The sequence below is a fragment of the Chiloscyllium plagiosum genome, unplaced genomic scaffold (genome assembly GCF_037043375.1).
Source record: "Chiloscyllium plagiosum isolate Xiang-an unplaced genomic scaffold, Cpla_swu_hap1 HiC_scaffold_40, whole genome shotgun sequence".
Lineage (NCBI taxonomy): Eukaryota > Metazoa > Chordata > Chondrichthyes > Orectolobiformes > Hemiscylliidae > Chiloscyllium > Chiloscyllium plagiosum.
Window position 1 is genome coordinate 20,592,089 of NW_028270178.1, and position 21,048 is coordinate 20,613,136.

The 21,048-nt window shown below is 42.8% G+C and overlaps 1 pseudogene; it reads left to right on the forward strand.

Annotated features, from left to right (window-relative positions):
- Nucleotides 1-1,276: 1,276 nt before the first annotated feature.
- LOC148138387 (putative G protein-coupled receptor 139) lies at nt 1,277-10,308 on the forward strand (annotated as a pseudogene).
- Nucleotides 10,309-21,048: the final 10,740 nt, after the last annotated feature.

A 21,048-nucleotide genomic window follows, 5' to 3' on the forward strand; every position in this document is an offset into this window, starting at 1 on the left:
GAGGCAATACAATTGCCTTTACTCAAAAGGTGACCCATAGCTCAGTGATCTGGTGAGATTGTCTACTTGCACTGATATGCCTTGCAGTTGATATGCTCCACTCGATGCATTTTCGAATGACAAAGCCATTTGAAACGTTTGTTTGAAGTCCAGTTGGATTTCTGCTAGTAAGCACTGTTGCACGTATATCTCGTCCATCTTACTGTCGTCGCCAATGAAGTAATTCCACAGTCTTTATCCCGTCACCCTTTATTTATACATGTAAAATACTTGATACTGGTCTTATTTCTTCAAGCCAGCTCTCAGAGTAAACAGAATCGTTGACCCTCCTGTTTATATCTGTCAGCCAGGGCTCCCTGATTGGACCAGGATTGCAACCACCAAACAAGGAACACAATCATTACATTTCCCACAACCTAGGTGGCATTCAAACTCCTTACCAGTCAGAAACCTACATAGCTGGTACCTTGGCACACTAACTAACCAGCACCGAATAAACTTGATGCTGTATGTCACTAGCCACCATGCCCCTTACCCGTACAACACAGTCAAATCGCACTTACTTTCTGCATTATCAGACAGTTCGAGCCAGGAATGATCTTTCAGGATGGAAGTACAGTTCCACACTCCTGAGAATAACCCTGAATGGAATCTCCGCTCAGAAACGCAGATCTCCATTATTTCATCAGAAAGAAAAGGACATGAGTACCAATCTGTGGGAGATTCCCACTCATTGGCAAACCTGTCGCAGTGTTTTGTTCACTGAAAAGACAATAAAGAAGGGAAAGCTACATCTCAGTCTAGTACAAAATAGCTTTGTTTCAAACTGCAGCATATTGTTCTGTTTTTCAAAAACATTTCAAAACTAATCTTTTAACTTTTTTTTCTATTTTATGCTTTAGAGTTTGAACTGAGGTAGGTTTGTTCCTAAGATTTTGCTGGGAATGATGACATGATGCAGGCTGTATTTTTCACTGTCGCCATATAATTCTGCACTTGAGTAACATAGAAAAAAAATCTAATTCTTATTCTCAAGAAATTAGTGATATTTTATTCTTCAAAATAAGTTATATTACGTAATAAACCTCAGAGGAAAATGGTTAGCTTGCTGCTTGTTCAGATTAGTGCAACTACCGTTAATGGTGATTCAGCCAGATTTATTGTCTCAATGGACATTTTGCTTCCAAATAAAATGAGCCTGTGTTGACAATGTCACCGTGTTTCGACGTACAGAATCATTGACACCACCGGAACAGACAGACCTGACAGGGACAGAATGGAATACTCAACAATCTTGCAGATAGCACGCATTTGCTACCCGATATTTGCAGCTGTTGGCATTATTAGTAAGTTCTTAAATCCAGTTATGTTTATGTAAACAAAAACAGACGTTACTGGAAAATCTCAGCCGGTCTGGCAGCATCTGGGAAGAGAAATCAGAGTTGACATTTCGGGTCCTGTGACCTTTTCCAACAACTGTTTTGTCATTGATTCTGATTTACAACATTTGTCTTTCTTTTGGTTTGTATGTTTGTGTTAAATCTGTTTAAGCCGACTCCCTCATTCTTTGTGGAAATTTGACCTACTCTCCATGGCTTTGGTTATTTCTAACCTAAGTGTCTTTCGTGGTTTCACCAGTAGTTCATGGTTTTTATTGTTTAATTCCGTCTGCTGAAGCAGGTCTATTTATAAATGTTTTACAGAGAACTTAGCTACAATACAGAGCAGGCTGAATCTGCATTTGTACCTCACCCTGAGTTACCCTTCAGAGTTATGAGCTGCCTTCTTAGACCACTGCAGACCATTGGATGTTAGAGCATACACATCGAGTCATAGAGCACGGAAACAGACCTTTCGGTCCATTGCTGATCAGATTTCCGGAACTGAGCAAGTCCTATTTCCCTCTATTTAGCCTATTACCCCTAAAGCTTTACTACCCATGCAGCTGTCCAAATGTCGTTTAACTGATTCAACAACACTGAAGGAATGGTGATGTGTTTCAAAGCCATGAAGGCGAGTGTCTTGAAGGAAACGTGCAAGTGGTGTCATTCCCATCCATCTGCTGCTTCTAGTCAGTAGCGGATGTGAGGTTGAAGGAGAACTATCTGAGGGACCTTGGTGACCTGCTGCAATGTGTCTTGTAGATTGTCCACCCTGCTGTGACTGAGTGACTGTGGGGGAGGGGAACAGACTGATGGTTTGTGGATGTGTTGGCAATCAAATGGGCTGATATTTGCTGGAAAAAAAGGCAAACTGCTGCAATAAACAACGAAAATGTTAGATAACCTCAGAGTATCTGTTAGTTTTTATGGATAGAGAAATTCTCAGTTAGATCTGCAGAATGTAGTCTTTTCGCTACACAAATTTGCTCTGTCAGTCAATCGTGACTGATATGTTACCTATCCCCACTGCCCTGATTTACTCCTGTGCCCCTTGATTACTTTATTCAACAAGAAACTAACTTTTTCTTGAATGAGCTCAATGTCTTGGTCTCCCCAGCCTTTCTGTGGCACTGAATTCCACAGATTTACAATCCTCTCGCTGAAGAAATTCCTCCTCATCCCAGTTCGCAAGTGTCATCCCTTCACTCTCAGGCTGAGCCCCGCGTCCTGATCTGTCCTATTTTGGAAACATTTTCTCCACGTCCACACTATCCAGGTCTCTCAGTGTACTGAAAGTTTGAATCAGATTCCCCTTCACATATCTGAAATCCATCACGTACAGTTCCAGAGTCCTCAACAGCTCCTGATATGGCAAAGCCTGTGAATTCCCTCTGATCCCCCTTCAAGTCGAACACATCTTTCCATAGACACGGGACCAAATACCGCTCACGAATTCTTGTGCAAGATGTTAAATGTCTACTACTGTGTACTTAAAACACATGAGCACATGCACATGTACTCATGTGTACAAATCATATTTAATGAGTGCATGCAACTTTCGCTTTTCGTATGTATGTGAGTTGGTTGCGTGTTCCATTTAGTTCAGAATAAGCTTGTCTTCTTGGGATGATTGCAGTAATTTTCTCGTGTTTGCACTGCTGGAATTGACCGACAGGTTTAGAGAGCACATTTGGATCGGCTCAGGCTTGGAGGGACGAAGGGCCTGTTCCTGGTCTGTAAATTTTCTTTATTTTCTGATGCCTGATGATCGAGTGGTCCTGTGTGCTTTGTTGTTGTTTGATTATTTTTCAAAGGCTAATGATTAGCACAAGATGTAAATTATTATCGTACATTAACAAAGGCAACAGTGCAAAATAAGTTAAATTCCAAATCATCAGCGTTGTGTTCTATCCATGTGATAACTTTTGCAACTGAATCTGTCTGTTGTGAGCTTGAATGAATAATGACACAGCATGATGCCTGGGGTTAGTTAGTATGGTCACCTACAATCTGACTGTAAAAAAAATCAACTCGGTGAGTTGCAGTGGCTTCCCTGTAAATTCCCAGCAACATCTAACTCTGTTGTATCGATGTTATGAATCACTACGTGATCCCAGGTTCATTTGGCACCAACTCCAGAGAAGCGAAATGATATCTCTGAACAGGGTGGCTAGGAGATCATATCGATGATTTGAAACATCTGGCTCTGTGTATAAAGGGAGGTTAGTCAGATTATATATGGTGTTCCGGCACTTAAAAAAAAACATAGAACAAGAACAAGGAATAAAGAAAATTTACAGACCAGGAACAGACCCTTCGTCCCTCCAAGCCTGAGCCGATCCAAATGTGCTCTCTAAACCTGTCGGTCAATTCCTAATCATCTGTATCGCTCTGCTCCCCACCTACTCATGCATCTGTTCAGACACATCTTAAATGAATCTACCGTGCATGCCTCTATCAGCTCTGCTGGCAACGCGTTCCAGACACCCACCATCTTCTGTGTAAATTACTTGCCACGTGTATCCCCCTTAAACTTTTCACCATCACCTCGAAAGCGTGACCTCTCGTTATTGAATCCTTCACCCTGGGAAGAAAAGCTTATCTCTATCTACCCTGCCTATACGATTCATGATTTTGTAAACCTCAAACATGTCTCCCCTCAATCTCCTTTTTTTTTGAATGAAAACAAACTGAAACTACTCAACCTCTCTTCATAGCTAGCACCTTCCATACCAAGCAACATCCTCGTAAACCTTCTCTGCACTTTCTCCATAGCGTCCACATCATTTTGGTAATGTGGCGACCAAAACTGTATACAGTATTCAAAATGCAGCCGAACCAACGTCTTGCACGATTTTAACATGACCTGCCACCTCTTATACTCAATGCCCCATCTGATGAAGGCAAGCATACCATATGCCTTCTTGACCATTCTATCCACCTGTGCAGCAACCTTCAAGGTGGTTTAGATTTTTATTTCAGCATTGCGTTCAAAGGCATTGAGTCAAATGTTTTCTTCTTTTCTTTCTGGAAGAGTAATAAAGTTCATTTGTGCAATTTAACATCATAATTTTATCATATAGACATTTTATTGTCTAACTGAACCAGCAGGACAGCGGGTTCAATTCGCATGTGTTTGGTTTTTGTCATTACTGCCAATTCAGCATTTCACACTCCCTAAAATTCCTTCCGCAGAACAGTTCATAGAATCATAGAACGCCAATAGAGTTGAAGCAGGCCATTTGGCCCGTTAATTGATATGTGGAGCTTGTTCAAGGAGCAACTATTGAGTGTCCTTGATAAGTATGTACCCGTCAGACAGGGAGGAAAGGGTCGTGTGAGTGAGCCGTGGTTTAATAAGGAATTGGAATCCCTTGTTAAATGGAAGAGGGCGGCCTATATAAAGATGAGGCGTGAAGGTTCAATTGGGGCGATTGAGAGTTATAAGGTAGCCAGGAAGTACCTGAAGAGAGAGCTAAGAGCAGCAAGGAGGGGACATGAAATGTCCTTAGTTGGTAGGATTAGGGAAAACCCTAAGGCTTTCGATAGGTATGTCAGGAATAAAAGAATGACTAGGGTCGGAATAGGTCCAGTCAAGGATAGTAGTGGGAAGTTGCGTGTGGAGGCTGAAGAGATTGGGGAGACACTGAATTAATAATTTTCGTCAGTATTCACTCAAGAACAGGACATTGTTTTCGATGTGAATACTGAGTTACAATTAAGTCGAATGGATGGCTTTGAGGTATGTAGAGAAGAGGTGTTGGAAATTCTGGAAAGGGTGAAAATAGATAAGTCCCCTTGGCCTGATGGCATTTATCCTAGGATTCTCTGGGAAGCAAGGGAGGAGATTGCAGAGCCATTGGCCTTGATTTTTATGTCCTCGTTGTCTACAGGAGTAGTGCCAGAAGATTGGAGGCTAGCAAATGTGGTTCCCTTGTTCAAGAAGGGGAGTAGGGATAACCCTAATAACTACAGGCCGGTGAGTCTCACTTCTGTTGTGGGCAAAGTCTTAGAGAGAATTGTAAGAGATAGGACTTATGAACATCTGGATAGGAATAATGTGATCAAGGATAGTCAGCATGGTTTTGTGAAGGGCAGGTCGTGCCTCACAAACCGTATTGAATTTTTTGAGAAGGTGACTAAGGAGGTGGACGACGGGATATAGGTAAATGTGGTGTATATGGATTTTAGTAAGGCGTTTGATAAGGTTCCCCATGGTAGGCTCCTGCAAACAAATACGGAGGTATGGCATTGAGGCTGAGTTGGAGGTTTGGATTAGGAATTGGCTGGCTGGAAGAAGACAGAGGGTAGTAGTTGATGGCAAAGGTTCATCTTGGAGTGCCGTCAGTAGCGGTGTTCCACAAGGGTCTGTTTTGGGACCATTGCTGTTTGTCACTTTTTATAAATGACCTGGAGGAGGGGTGAGAAGGTTGGGTGAGCAAGTTTGCGGATGATACGAAAGTCGGAGGAGTTGTAGACGGTGAGGAAGGATGTGGCAGGTTACAGCGGGATATAGATAAGCTGCAGAGCTGGGCAGAAAGGTGGCAAATGGAGTTCAATGTAGGTAAGTGTGAGGTGATTCACTTTGCTAAGAGTAACAAAAATATGGGGTACTGGGCTAATGGTCGGATACTTGGTGGTGTGGATGAGCAGAGGGAACATGGTGTCCATGTACACAGATCTTTGAAAGTTGCCACCCAGGTAAATAGTGCGGTGAAGAAGGCATATGGCGTACTGGCTTTTATTGGTAGAGGAATTGAGTTCCGGAGTCCTGAGGTCATGTTGCGGTTCGAAAGACTCTGGTGCGGCCGCATCTGGAGTATTGTGTGAAGTTTTGGTCGCCATACTATAGGAAGGATGTGGAGGCACTGGAACGGGTGCAGAGGAGGTTTACCAGGATGTTGCCTGGTATGGTAGGAAGATCGTATGAGGTAAGGCTGAGGCACTTGGGGATGTTTTCATTGGAGAAAAGAAGGTTTAGGGGTGACTTGATAGAGGTGTACAAGATGATTAGGGGTTTAGATAGGGTTGACAGTGAAAAGCTTTTTCCACGTATGGAGTCAGCTTTTCCAAGGGGGCATAGCTTTAAATTAAGGGGAGGGGAGTTAGGTATAGGACAGATGTTTGGGGTAGGTTCTTTACTCAGCGAGTCGTAAGTTCATGGAATGCCCTTCCAGTAGCAGTGGTGGACTCTCCCTGATTATGGGCATTTAAGCGGGAATTGGATAGGCATATGGAGAATAGTCGGCTAGTGTAGGTTAGGTGGGCTTGGATCGGCGCAACATCGAGGGCCGAAGGGCCTGTACTGCGCTGTATTCTTCTATGTTCTATGACTCCACTCCAATCCTCCTAGTACGGGCCAAACTAGATCCACAGTCTCCCCCCGACTCGATTTCCATGATTTTACATTTCCTATGGCTAACCTACCTGGCGTGCACATCACCAGATGCGATGGGACAACAGTGCATTGCCATAGTACATAACCTGCACATCTTTGGGCTGTTGGTGGAAATCAAAGACCCCGGAGGAAACCCATGCAGACACACGAGAACATTCAATTTCCACACAGACAGTCGCCCAAGCGTCGGATTGAACCCGGTTCCACTGTTAACTACTGAGCCACCGTACAGCACCGAACAGTTGTTTAGTTTCTGTGTAACATTTTTTATTTCTCCTCCCTACATCAAATGTCCAATTTATGAACATGGTCTGCAATGCCTTCTTCTTGGAGTTCTGCATTCTGTTGTTCTGAATCAGATTGTTTTAAACAGTTCATCGATCGAACATGCTGGTACATGAAGTTCATTTTGTTGATTCCTTTTGAAGTATTTCTCCCGATATGTTAATCTTCTCCAAAGCTTGAATTCTCACACTTCCATCATCTTTAAAAATTCCTGATGTATCATAAGGACATAGGAAACAGGAGCAGACTTTGCCTGCCATCAGTTCGATAAGATCATGGCTTATCTACCCCACTCCCAGCACCTTCCCCGCAACTACAAAAAGTGAAAAAAGTGCGCCAACATCTCCCTCGTCACCTCCCATCATGGTCCCAATGGATCCTTCAATATCAGTCACAAATTCACCTGCACCTCCACACACATCATTTACTGTATCCGCTGCACCCGATGTGGTCTCCTCTACATTGGGCAGACAGGGCACCTACTTGCGGAACGTTTCAGGGAACACGTCTGGGATACCCACACCAACCAACCCAACCGCCTCGTGAGTGAACATTTTAACTCCCCCTCCCACTCCGCCAAGGACATGCAGATCATTGGCTCCTCCATCGCCAAACCCCGGCCTCAAGAAGCTTGGAGGATGACAGCCTCATCTTCCGCCCAAAAACACTCCAACCACACGGGATGAATGTAGATTTCTCCAGATTTCTCATTTCCCCTCCCCCCACCTTATCTCAGTCCCAACCCCCGGATTCAGCTCCGCCCACTTGACCTGCAATCTTCTTCCCGACTTCTCCGTTCCCACCCCCTGTCCGGCCTATCACCCTCACCCTCACCTCCTTCCACCTATCGTATTCCCAGCGCCCCTCCCCCAAGTTCCCTCCCCCCTACCTTTTATCTCAGCCCGCTTGGCGCACCAGCCTCATTCCTGAAGAAGGTTTTACGCCCGAAACTTCGATTCTCCTGCTCCTCGGATGCTGCCTGGCCTGCTGTGTTTTTCCAGCACCACACTTTTCAACTCCATCTACCCCAAGTCTCAACACTTCTCTTCCACCACCACATAGCCCTCAACTTCTTGATATTTCAAAATATCGACCACTGCCTCAAACACGTTCAGTGATTTGAATTCTGAAAATTTCTGGGCGGAGGATTCCTAATATTCACTACCCTCTGAGAGAAGAAATTCTCTTGAAGCCAGGTGAGAACGTTTGCAGATGGCACCAACATTGGTGACATAGCAGATTGTGAGGTTTATCTCAGATTACAAGGGGATATTGATATATTGGGTCAATTGGCTGAGGGTTAGCAGATGGAACCAAATTTAGATAAATGCGTTGTGTTCCATTTTGTAAAGATGAGCAAGGGAAGTAATTAATGGAAGGGACCTCGGTAGTGCTGCCAAACAGAGAGAAATCAGGTTTCAGGTACAGAGTTGTTTGGATGTTGCGTCTCAAATATACATGTGGAAGGATGGCATTTGGCATGTTTGCAGTGGATTTTCTAGATAGTACACACTGTTGCTTCAGAGCGGTGTTGGTGGAGGTGGAGGATATATGTGTGGATGTGTTGTCAATCAATCGGGTTGTAATCTCACCTTCCAAATATTGTGTTACTGTTTTAATAGAGTACTATATTCACCAAGTTCCAAGATGATTCTCATTTGGTCTTATGCCTGCTCATGTACGAGTACTAGCTCCCCTCATTACCAGCCCCTACAGATTTGTGACTAGCATACATGAGAAAACATGTGACCACGATCCATGACAGGTTAGTCCAACAACCCAGTTCTCATATTCAACCATGCCAGTTCCACTTCATAAAGAAATATTGTTGTGTGGTCATGTACTCCGTTCCTTATGTGAAATACCTTGTGCTTAATACCATTTTGCTTTGATTTTTCTTCCATTAATAGGTTAATAAGTATGAAGAATCTTTGAAACATTTCAATTAATCTCTTAGTATGACATACTTGCATTAAAACATTTCATTCTTTATGATTTTTAATCTGAATTATTTGTTGATTTACTCTGTTCTCTATTGCTTCCCAACATGTCTTTATTTCATTCTGGTTTGCTTGAGTACATAATTCCATTGTAACATTTCACTATGCATCGTGTAATTGAGTTAATATATTAGTCTGATGCAATTGGTCTAATTTAGCAGATACATGTTTCAGCAGATATATGATGTTTTTGCTGTGTGTCGAATCGTGAAGACGAGTACATTTCTTTATTTTTCTTACAGTTAACGTAGTAGGAATTGTGATCCTGAATCGAGGCAATTGTGGGCTCTCCAAATGCATCACTCGCTATTTGTTGGCAATGTCGACAGCAGATCTACTTCTCGTCATCCTTAATGTCTTACTTCACCGAATTAACAATCTTTATTTCCCGGTTAATTTCTTATTCATCACTCCTGTGTGTGCCTTGAGAGTTGTTATGTTCGTTGCAGCCCTGGACTGTTCAGTTTGGTTCACAGTTGCTTTCACATTTGATCGGTTTGTAGCAATTTGTTGCCAAAAGCTAAGAGCAAGATATTGCAACACGAGAACTGCATTAGTTGTTATAGTAACTGTGAGTGTGGTCAGCTGTTTGCGGTCAGTTGCTTGGTATTTTATATTTATTCCTTCAGTTGTTATTGACAATGTACCATGGTTTTGCATCATAAAATCAGACTATGAAACATCATTATTCTGGAATGTGTATGAAGGGATTGAGAGTATAATTACACCATTGATTCCAATTGTGCTGATTTTGGTATTCAATGCTTTGACTGTCAGGAATATTTTAACAGCTAACCGCATCCGCTGTCGTCTTCAGATCCACGGAAATGGACAGAATAAAACTGATCCAGAGGTGCTAAACAGGAGAAAATCCATCATCCTACTGTTTGCCTTGTCTGCTAATTTTATACTGTTGTGGATGACATTTGTCATACACTCTTTCGGCTGGCAAGTAATAAACTATAATTATCAAGACAAGACGTTCAATGATCCAATTTTTGTTCTTCAAGAAATTGGATTCATGCTACAGCTTATGAATTCGTGCACCAACACTTGCATATACGCTCTAACACAAACTAAATTCAGAGAGGAGTTAATCAATGGTGTAAAATATCCATTTATTCGAATTATTAAACTGTGCAAATAAGCATACAGGTCTGACCAGTATTTGGAGATCTACTTCCAGTATAAGAACAAGATCTCCAATTTAAAAGAGCTTGTGGAATTTCCTTGGCTGCATTAAATGAAAAGAAGTCCATGTCCTCAGAATTGGAAAAAAAAGTCTCTCGACCACGAAAATGGGCAATAACCACTTCAGTAAAAAAATAACAAATTGCATTTCGAATAATATTTCACTGAGATTGGGTATCTCTAATAGCTATTGCTTTTTAAAGGGCTGAGTCTTTGCTTTTCTGTTCCATGTGAAGCCCTTTTCGAAATTCTAATGTATTTAATGCTTTGCTTTGTGTTTTACATTCTTATGCTGAAAGCTGAGTGACAACGTCGTGTGAACATGTTCAGTGACTTACTACCACGAAATGCAAAGATTAAACTGAATATCTTCCAAACTACTGTCATTCTGAAATCTACTTTTACTGGCATTATTAGCTGCTTGGATGAGTATGTGTAAGATACAAAGATCTTTTCCACAATTCACATTCAGTCTATGGCCTTGCTTCCAAAGAAAAAAACAACTTGCCCAGTTGTTACCTTATTGTGTACCAACCTGCTCTGTACATCGGAGAAACTATGCATATAAAATACATTGTCAACACTCCTGAACCTCCGTCTTTTGTTATGCATTATATTTTGTTTTGTTCAAGCTGTCATATAATGCCAGTTTAGGTTTAAGTTCCTGTCTTTAGCTGTGACTTGTTATTACTTTCTCCTTTTGTTCCTGAGCACATTAATTCCAATACGCCGTGGATGGTCATGCACGTCAAAGTATCTCAGCAGTTCCCTGAATGTTGCGACTCAGCACCAAGATTCACTGTGAAAAAAATACTGAGCACAAACACTAAGTATAAGCAATTTTTTGGCACCATCCAGATAAAGCAACCCGCTTGATTGTCACAACATCCAGAAACATCCATCCGCTCCAAAACTGACACTCTGTGACAGCAGTGTGGACCAGATACACTGCAGAAATTCACGAAAGCTCCTGAGACAGCACATTCCAATACGTGACCACTTTCATCTGGACAAGGGCAGCAGATATACGGGAACACCACACCCTGCATGTTCCCCTCCAAATCACTCACCATTTCGACTGGGAAATGTATTGCTGTTCCTTCACTGACACTTGCTCCAAATGCTGGAATTGACTCGCGAACGGCTTTGTGGATCAGTCTACCAGCACGTCGAAAAGAAGCAGCACTGTGTCACCTACAAGGAGCATCTAGGGACAGACTATGAAAGCAGGAAAGCCACAATGGCTGCATTATTGCAGAACGCAATTAATCTGACGTGGTAATTTGTGCTCATGTCACTGATTGAAAGCAACTGTGGGTTCAGCTTCCTCCCTTGTCGCACACGGCAGACTCAATCTGCCAAGGAACAAGTGACTGTTTTCTTTCATTCCAAATTAGATTTCCAATAAATTCTCGTTCGTAATAATGGAGTGCATTCTTTTAACACTGAAAGTACCGTGCAAAGGCCGGTATCGCTTCGCCAAGTCACTGTTTATTTCCCAGCACACTGCACATGGGCTCCAAACAAGGCAGCTCAAAGCTAGTGCCGAGCGTGAGGAGATAGTTTGCTTTCTTCCTCTCTTTCACTTTCTCTTTTCTTTAATTTATCTCCTACATGATCCCTGGACATCAGTTCCGCTGATATTCCGCCACGACACTCAGCCCCCTTGTCTGTGTGTGCATGTGTCGAGGCTGCATCCATCTCAGCCTCGGAGATTTCCTCGACACGAGACATAGAGGGAGAACGCATGGTTTCTGACAGCCTTTCTGGCCGTTTTGAGGGACAAGTGTGTATTGCTCCTGTCCTCTATGCAAAGTAACAGCTTCCATATGAACGAAACATTTGTTCAGGACCACCTCACTTTCCCAAAGTCTTTAAGCCACGGTATCTGATATTACATTGACCTCACCTCATACTCATCCACAGCTATTTATATGGTTTCGACATCAAACTTCGCCACTGAGGTAAACTATCTCTCTTTCTCAGAGGAGACATGTGCTGGTATTGGTGTTTATGATGTTGTTCACCCTCCCATCAGGTCCATGAATATCAGGTTGAACCTTGTGCGGAGTCTTCTCCCCATCTGCAACTCTTTTCGAGATATCCCTGTTGTTGCGTGAGGGATGGTCCGAGAATCGAACAAGACCTGGGTGATTTTTGGTATTGACTGAAGCTGTTAGCTGTTTCTTTAAACCTGCCTTCAATGTTTGGACTGATTTTTCCACCAGACCATTGGACAGTGGATGTCAGGGGGCTGTCTGAACATGCCAAATGCCATTCAATGTCAGGAAATACTGGAAAGCTTTGCTTGAAAATACTGTCCCGTTGTCTGTGACCAATACTTTCAGAAGCCTGTTTATCACGGATGATGCTCACAGCTTTGCAATCATCATAGAGTCATAGCGTCAGAGATGTATGCAGCACGGAAGCAGACCCGTCGGTCTAACTTGTCCTGCCGGCTAGTTATACCAACCCAACCTCGTCCCACCTGTCAGCACCCGGCACATGCCCCTCTAAATCTTTCCTATTCATATACTCATACAGATGTCTTTTAAATGTTGCAATGATACTAGCCTCCAAAACTGCCACTGGCAGCTCATTCCATACACATACCACACTCTGCATGGAAAGATTGCCCCTTAGGTATCTTTTATATCTGTTCCCTCTCACCCTAAACCTCTGCCCTCTAGTTCTGGAGACCTCTACCACAGGGAAAAGACTTTGTCTGTCTCTACCTATCCATGTCGTTCATGATTTTATAAACCTCTATAAGGTCACCCATTAGCCTCGGAGGCGCCAGGGAAAACAGACGTAGCCTATTCAAACTCTCCCTATAGCACAAATCCTCTAATCCTTGTAACTCGTTTCTGAACCTTTTCAAGTTTCACAACATCCTTCCGGTAGGAAAGAGACCAGAATTGGACGCAACATTCCAACAGTGGCCTAACCAATGTCCTGTACAGCCACAACATGACCTACCAACTCCTGTACTCAAAACTTTGACCAATAAAGCAAAGCATACCAAACGCCTTCTTCACTGTCCGATCTACCAGCGACTCCACTTTCAAGGAGCAAGGAACCTGCACTCCAAAGTCTCTTTGTTTAGCAACACTCCCTAGGAATTTAACATAAAGTGTCTAAGTCCTGCTAAGGATTGCTTTTCCAAATTGCAGCACCTCACATTTATCTGAGTTAAATTCCATCTGCTACCTCTCAGCCCATTGACCCAGCTGATCAAGATCCCATTGTAACTTGATGCAATCTTCTTCGCTGTACACTGCACCTCCAGTTTTGGTGTCACCTGCAAACTTACTAACCATACCTCTTATGCTCACATTCAAATCATTTATATAAATGAAGAAAAGTAATGGACCCAGTACTGATCCTTGCAGGACTCCTCTGGTCACAGGCCTCAAGTCTGAAAGAAACAACCCTCAACCACTGCCGCTGCCTTCTACCTTTGACCCTGTTCTGCATCCAAATGGTGAGTTTTCCCTGAATTCCATGAGATCGATACTTGCTAACCAGCCTCCCAGGGGAAACTTGTCGAACTCCTTACTAAAGTGCATATAGATCGCATATACTGCTCTGCCCTCATCAATTCTCTTTATTAATACTTCAAAAAGAATCAGTCAATTTTGAGAGAGATGTCTTCTCACGCACAAAGCCGTGTTGAGCAACATCAATCAATCCTTTCCTTTCTAAATACATGTACATCCTGTCCCTCAGGCTTCCCTCCAACAACTTCTGCACCACTGACGTCAGGCTCACTGGTCTATAGTTCCCTGGCTTGTCCATACCATCTTTCTTAAACAATGACACCACGTTAGCCAACCTCCAGTCTTCTGGCAACTCACATGATAATAAAAATATCTCAGTAAGCGGCCCAGCAATCTCTTCCCTAGCTTCCCACAGAGATCTAAGGATTTATCTACTTTTGTGAGTTCCAACACATCGAACACGTCTTCCTCTGTAATATGGACATTTTTTTAAGATGTCACCATCTGTTTCCCCAAATTCTATATCTTTCATATCCTTTTCCACAGTACTTACTAATGCAAAGTATTTGTAAAGTACCTCCCCCTTCTCGTGCAGCTCCACACAAAGGCCGCCTTGCTGATCTTTGAGGGGCCATATTATCTCCCTACTTACAGTTTTGTAATATATTTGTAAACCCCTTTGGATTCTCCTTAACTCTATTGGCCGATGGACCTAACCTGCACATCTCAGGAAACCCACACAGACTCGGGAACAATGTGCAAACTCCACACATACAGTCGACCGAGGATGAATTCAAACACGGGTCCCTGGCACTGTCAGGCAGCAGTGCTGTCCACAGATTCAACGTGCCACACCTAAACAGTTGATTGATTACTCTATACTTCTGTCGATTTCTCCTCCCTACATCAATAGATCCATTTCTGAGTGTGGTCCTCAATTCCTTTTACTTCGGTTTCTGCACTCTGCTGTTCTTACCCAGGTTTTTTTTATTGTTCAACGATCAAACAGGATTATACATAAAGGTAATTTTGCTTATTCCTTTTAAAGTTCTTCCTCCCATAGTTCCATCTTCTTCAAAGCTTGAATTCTCACAGTTCAATGATGTTTAAAAAATCATGATGTCATGTAAGAATCTTGGAAACAGGAGCAGAAGCAGGTGATCCTCAAATTTGCCAACTATTCTACAAAATCATCTGCCCCAAATCTCAACGTTTCTTTCATTCCAGATCCACATAACTCGCAACTCCTTGATATTTCAAACATCTATCGATCTCTTCTTCAAATACTCTCAGTGATACCGCTTCCAATATTTTCTGGAATCCACGCATCACGAACGAAGCTCGCTGCTTTTAAATTATGTTTGATGAATTATCTCTGTGCACGCCCAATGGCTACACACAATAACGAATCCATTATGCACCAGGCCAGAACTCCTCAAAACATTTCAAGAAAGTAGCCCAGACCCTAAATTTGCTAGTCCTTTAAACTGTCAAGTGAATATTCCAGTTGTGATGCAGCTGGCCCAACTACTTAGTTTTAAACAAAACAGAATTGATTTGCAAGATTATCTGATGAAATACAAACAAAAGGGAAAAGAATAGAGAATAATTTAATCCATTCTGAAGTCCCAGCAGTTGTCCTGAATTACCGTTGCTGCTGTAAATACTTGCAACAATCCTAATAAACACCCTTTGGCACAAAAGCTAAAATCAAATCCAGGGTGTCACAGGAGAGATGCCGGAGAGCGAGTAGGATCAGCCTTAATCTGTTTCTTTTGGCTCAGCAGGTTCACCACTGACAGTCTGTTCGAAGCAAAGAAAACCAGAGAAAAGCTGAACTTTTGAATCATAACACAATTTTTCCTCAGTTTTGTTCATTTTTTCTATTTTTCCATTGTTTCCCAACATGTCTTTATTTCTTTATGTTTTGCAAAGTCCTTGTTTCCATTTTGACTTTTCACCATGTATCATGTAATTGAGACAATATATTAAAATGAGGCAATTTGTTTGACTTCGCAGACACGTTACGTCGAATTCTTTGCTGTGACCCCAGCCATGAAGGAGCGTCCCTTTCTTTATTTTACTTGCAGTTAATTTAGTGGGAATTGTGAGCGTGAATCGAGGCAATATTGGGCTCTCCAAATGCATCTCTCACTATTTGTTGGCAATGTCTACAGCAGATCTACTTTTCGTCATACTTAATGTCTTACTGGACTTAATTAACAGTCTGTATTTTCCAGTTACTTTCTTATCCATTACTCCTGTTTGCCTTGAGAGCTGTTTTCTATGTTGAAATTTACCTGGCTGCATTAATTGACATTAATTCTATGTCCTCAAAGTTGGAAAGACGTATCTTAGCCACGAAGATTGGAAATAATCACAGACTCTCCCTACAGAGATGGTCAGCATTGCTGGAGACAACATGCTCCCTCTCCAAGGACCCAGCTACGAGCATCATTACAGAAGAGAGATAGGCACACGGCAGAGACAATCTTCAGTTTATCTTTGTCAGTCAGAACTCCATGATTGGTCCAGGTTGACAACCCCAGCCAAGGATCTCATGGTCCCTTGTTCCAATGATGATATTACTTCCCCATCAAGTCTCGGGTTGTAAGCCCGTTCTTTATCTTGGAACTCCTCCCTGGGTATTTCCACCCCAAGTCTGTTTCCTCTGACTCTGACTCGGTCACGGGTGACATGTGCTGGACCATAACCAACCTCTTCCACCTGCAGCTCGGGAGAGATTCATCCTTTTCTTCAGGTTTCTTCGACGCTCGACTGAGGTGGATAACCCACAGTTTGGGACAGCCTTTCTGGCTGTTCCGAGAGGGCAGGTATATTTGGCTGCTGCCCTGTTTGCAATGTAATCGCTTTCATATGATCTACATGCTTGTCCAGGACCGCCTGACCTACCCAAACTTCGTAACTCATGGGACCTAACCTCATCTTGACTCTACCTCATACCCATACACCGCCAATGCTGTGGTTTTGACACCAAACTTTGTTCCCTGAAGTACAGTCCAGAAGTTCAGCCATTCAGTCCATGGGGTCTGCTCCACCATTCAATCATGGCCGATAAGTTTCTCAACCTCATTCTGCCACTTTCTCGTCGGAACACTTGGTTCCCTTGATACTCAAGAACTATCTACCTCTGCCTTAAATGTACTTAATCACCTGGCCTCCACAACCTGCTCTTGCTCCGAATTTCATAGATTCATCACTCTCTGGCTGAAGAAGCTTTTCCTTATCTCTATTCTAAAAAAAGGCCTTCCTTTTACTCCAACACTGTGCCTAATTGTCCTACCAATAGAAACATCTTCCCAACATCCATTATGTCCAGGCCTTTCAATATTCTGCATAATTCAGTTAGACGCCCCCTCATCCTTCTCAACTCCATACAGTATAAACTCAGAGTCTTCAAACGTTTCTCATATGTTCAGCTTTTCATTCCTGGAACCATTCTTGTGAATCTCCTCTGAAGTCGGCCAGTACATCCTGAGATATCAGGCCCAAATCTGCACTCAATATTCCAAATGTGGTCTCACTAAAGCCTTTTAGAGCCTCAGAAGTACATCTCTGCTTTTATATTCAAGTCCTTTCAAAATAAATACCATCAGTGCATTTTCCTTCCTCATAACTGAAACAACCTGCAAGTTTACGTTGAGAGAATTCTGAACTAGAACTCCTTTCTAGTTTCTGAAGTCTCTTCTCACTTTAGACTTCTGAATTTTCTCATAATTTGGAAAATAGGCAATGCTTCTATTTTACCTACAGAAGCGCATTACCTTACACTTTCCCACATGTTACTCCATCTGCAACGTCTTTCGCCATTCATCTAACCTGTACAAAGCCTTCTGAAGCCACCCCACCTCCTAGGTGATCCCTGTCCCTCGACCTATCTTCGTTTCTCCTGCAAACTTAGTCAGAATGCCCTCATTTCCTTCATCTATACCGTTAATGTATGGAGTGAAACGTTGTGGTCCCAAAACGAAGTCTTGTGGAACATTACTTGTCACCAGCTGCCATCCTGGGAAGGATCCTTTTATCCTCACTCTGTGCTTTTGGCCTGACAACAAAGGTATCTGTGCTTGCACTTTGCCTGTGACACCACTAGCCCGTGCCTCATTCAGTAGCCTTATGTGTCGGTCCTTGTCAAAGGCCTTCTTGACGTCCAGGTAGAGAACATCTATTGGCTTCCTCCTTTGTCCAACCTTTTTGTTATTTCCTCAAAGAATTTCAGCAGATTGTCAGGCACGACTTCCCATTGATGAAACCATGCTGGTTCTGTTCTTTTTGAGCGTATACATCCAAGTATTCAGATAGTTCATCCTTCGTAATGTTTTCTGGATCTTAACCACGACCAAGGTTAGCCTCGTTAGTCTGCAATTTTCTGTTTTTTGCCTTTCTCACTTTCAAAATAGGTGTGTCCCATGACCAACTTTCCCGTCCTCTGTGACATTCATTGGATGTTGACATTCCTGATAAGTCACGTAATGCCCCCACTACTTCTTCAGTTATCTTCCTGAGAACTCTGGGGTAATGTCTATTTGGTCCAGGTGACTTATCCACTTTCAGCCCATTCAGTGTTTCTGGTAACTTCTCCTTGTTCATGGCCACCATACCCAGCTCTTCCCTATCGTTCTGTTAAATTTTGAGGATACTACTTTTGTCTTCCACTGTGAAAACAGATATGAAGTAATTATTCAAACCCCAGCCTTTTCCTTGTTCTCCAAATCTATCTCTCCAGCATCATTTAACAGGGGCTCAATGTCCACTCTTGCCCCTCTTTTGCGCCTTACATATCTAAAGAAACGAGTCCATTCTTCCTTTCTCTTGCTTGCTCATTTTACCCTCATAAGTAATTTTCTCCCTCCCTTTTTGTTGGCCACTGTTGATGTTTGTAAGCTTCCCAATCCTTTGATTGCCTACAATCCATCGCCACATCATGTGCTTTCTCTTTTGCTTTTATGCTATCCCTAACATCCCTTGTCTGCCATTGTTGCTGCATCCTTCCTGTGTCAGGCCTCTTTTTTCCTTGGGATAAATCTCCGCTTTGTCTCCTGAGTTATTCCCAGAAATGACTGTCATTGCTGTTCCACTGTTTTTCCTGCTCGGCTCCTCTCCCATTCAATTCTATCCAGATCTTCCTTCATGTCTTTGTCGTTGCCTTTTCAGCAGTAATTCCGTTCCCTCTGACCCTGCCTTCTCCCTCTCAAATTGCTGAGTAAATTCAATCTTACTTTGATCACTTTTTCCGAAGCGTTCCTTCACCTTGAGCTCCCTTATCAAGTCTGCCCCATTACACAACATTAAATCCAGCACTGAGTGTTCCCTAGTGGTTTCCACAACATGCTGCTCCAAAAATCCATCTCGTAAACATTAAACAAATTCATTTTCTTGCAATCTACGATTAACCTTACCTGTTCAGTTCATCTGCATTTTAAAACCTCGTATGATGACTGTTACTTTGCCTTTCCTGCACATCTTGTTATTTCCTGGTGTGTGTTGCGCCCCAGCTCCTGAACATTATTTGGAGGCTTATACATTGCTCCAATAATGGTTTCATTACCTTTATGGTTTCTCATTTTTACCCACACACATTCTATATCGTCTGGCCCCACTTCGTTTCTTCCGATTAGTTTAATTTTAAACTACCTCTCTCACTTAGAGGAGGCATATGCTGATATTGGCGTTCCTGATGCTGTTTCACCCTTCTCTCAGGTTCTAAATATCTGGTTTTAAATGGTGGGGTGTCTTCTGCCAAACAGCAACTCTGCTGGAGCTATCACTGTTATTGTATGCGGTATGGTCGTATAATCAAAATAAGGGCCAGGGAGTTTGCTATCAAGTGAAGTTGTACGTTGTCCTGGTGATACCACCCATGGAATATTGTGTCTCGTTCTGGTCATCTTACTATAGGAAAGATACAGAGGCTTTGGAGAGGATGCTAAAAAGGTATACCAGGATGCTGCCTGTTCTGGAGGGCTTGCCTTTTGCAGAAAGGTTGAATAAGCTCGGACTTTTCTCTCTGTAGAGGAGGAAGAGAGGAGACCTGATCGAGATATACAAGAAAATGAGAGGGATAGATAGAGTCAAGAGCAAGAGAATCTGCCCCAGGGCAGGATTGACTGGTACGAGAGGTCATAGTTTTAAGATATTAAGGGAAAGGTATAGAGGTCATGTCAGAAGTATGTTCTTTACGCAGAGAGTTGTGAATGCATAGAATGCGTTGCCAGCAGTGGTAATGGAAGCAGAGTCATTGGGGACATTTAAGCGACTGCTGGACAGGCACATGCAAAGAAGTGAGTTGAGGGGTGCGTAGGTTAAGTTACTGTATTTTACATTAAGATTAAACCTCAGCACAACATAGTTGGCCAAAGGGCCTGTTCTGTGCTGTGCGTTTCTGTGTTCGATCTATGTTTGGATTGCTCTTTCTGCCCGGCCATTAGATGGTGGACTTTATGGGGTCGTCTGAACATTCCGGATGTCATTCAACACAGAAAAACAATACCGGAATTCCCTGCCGGAAAATAACATTCCATTGTCCATGACCTATGTTTCCAGGAGTCCAAGTGTCTCGCATGATCCTCACAGCTTTTCAAACATCATTGCAGAGTTTTCTGAATGACTCTAACTACAATAAACATTGAACCCATGAAAGGAACGGGATCGTCCAGCATTTACACAGCCGTTCCCGGCTGGTGGTAATTTTGATTCTTGTTGGTACTCTGGGAACTCCCGTCTACCAGAATTAACCTCTCGGCGGCACTTCATTTTTGAAACCTGCGCATGATCACGCTGCTGTTCAGCTCATGGCTGGAAGAGACCATTGCTCATAGGAATCCCTTTTGCTTTGCATAATAAAATGCTGTTTCTTAAAATGAGGACTTGGGTATTTTTCCAGCTCTGAAAATTAGTTTACAGTTTGCTTAAAATTTCCACAATGGCAAACCGAGCAATTAGTTTTCACAATAGCTAGGCCTGGTGTTGCCCGTTTTGCAAAGTGATCTGGGTTGATGATTCCTCCCCTTTCCCACCTCCTGATTTCTGACTCTGCTTTTCCCTGTCGGGTAAATGGCACAGAGCGGGCCTCACAGAATCGGGGAATTGCTTTCTGCTCAACATGTAAAGGTGCCCTTGGCCCCTTTGGGAATCCCAAACCGTCCTGCAAAAGCTGTAGGAAATTCGTTCAGACTTCTCTCCAGCAGCCATGTTCTAATCGAAAAATGCTGAATCAATCAAAGTGAACCTTTCTCAAACAATTTCATCCCGTCAGCCCTGGCCCGAGACTT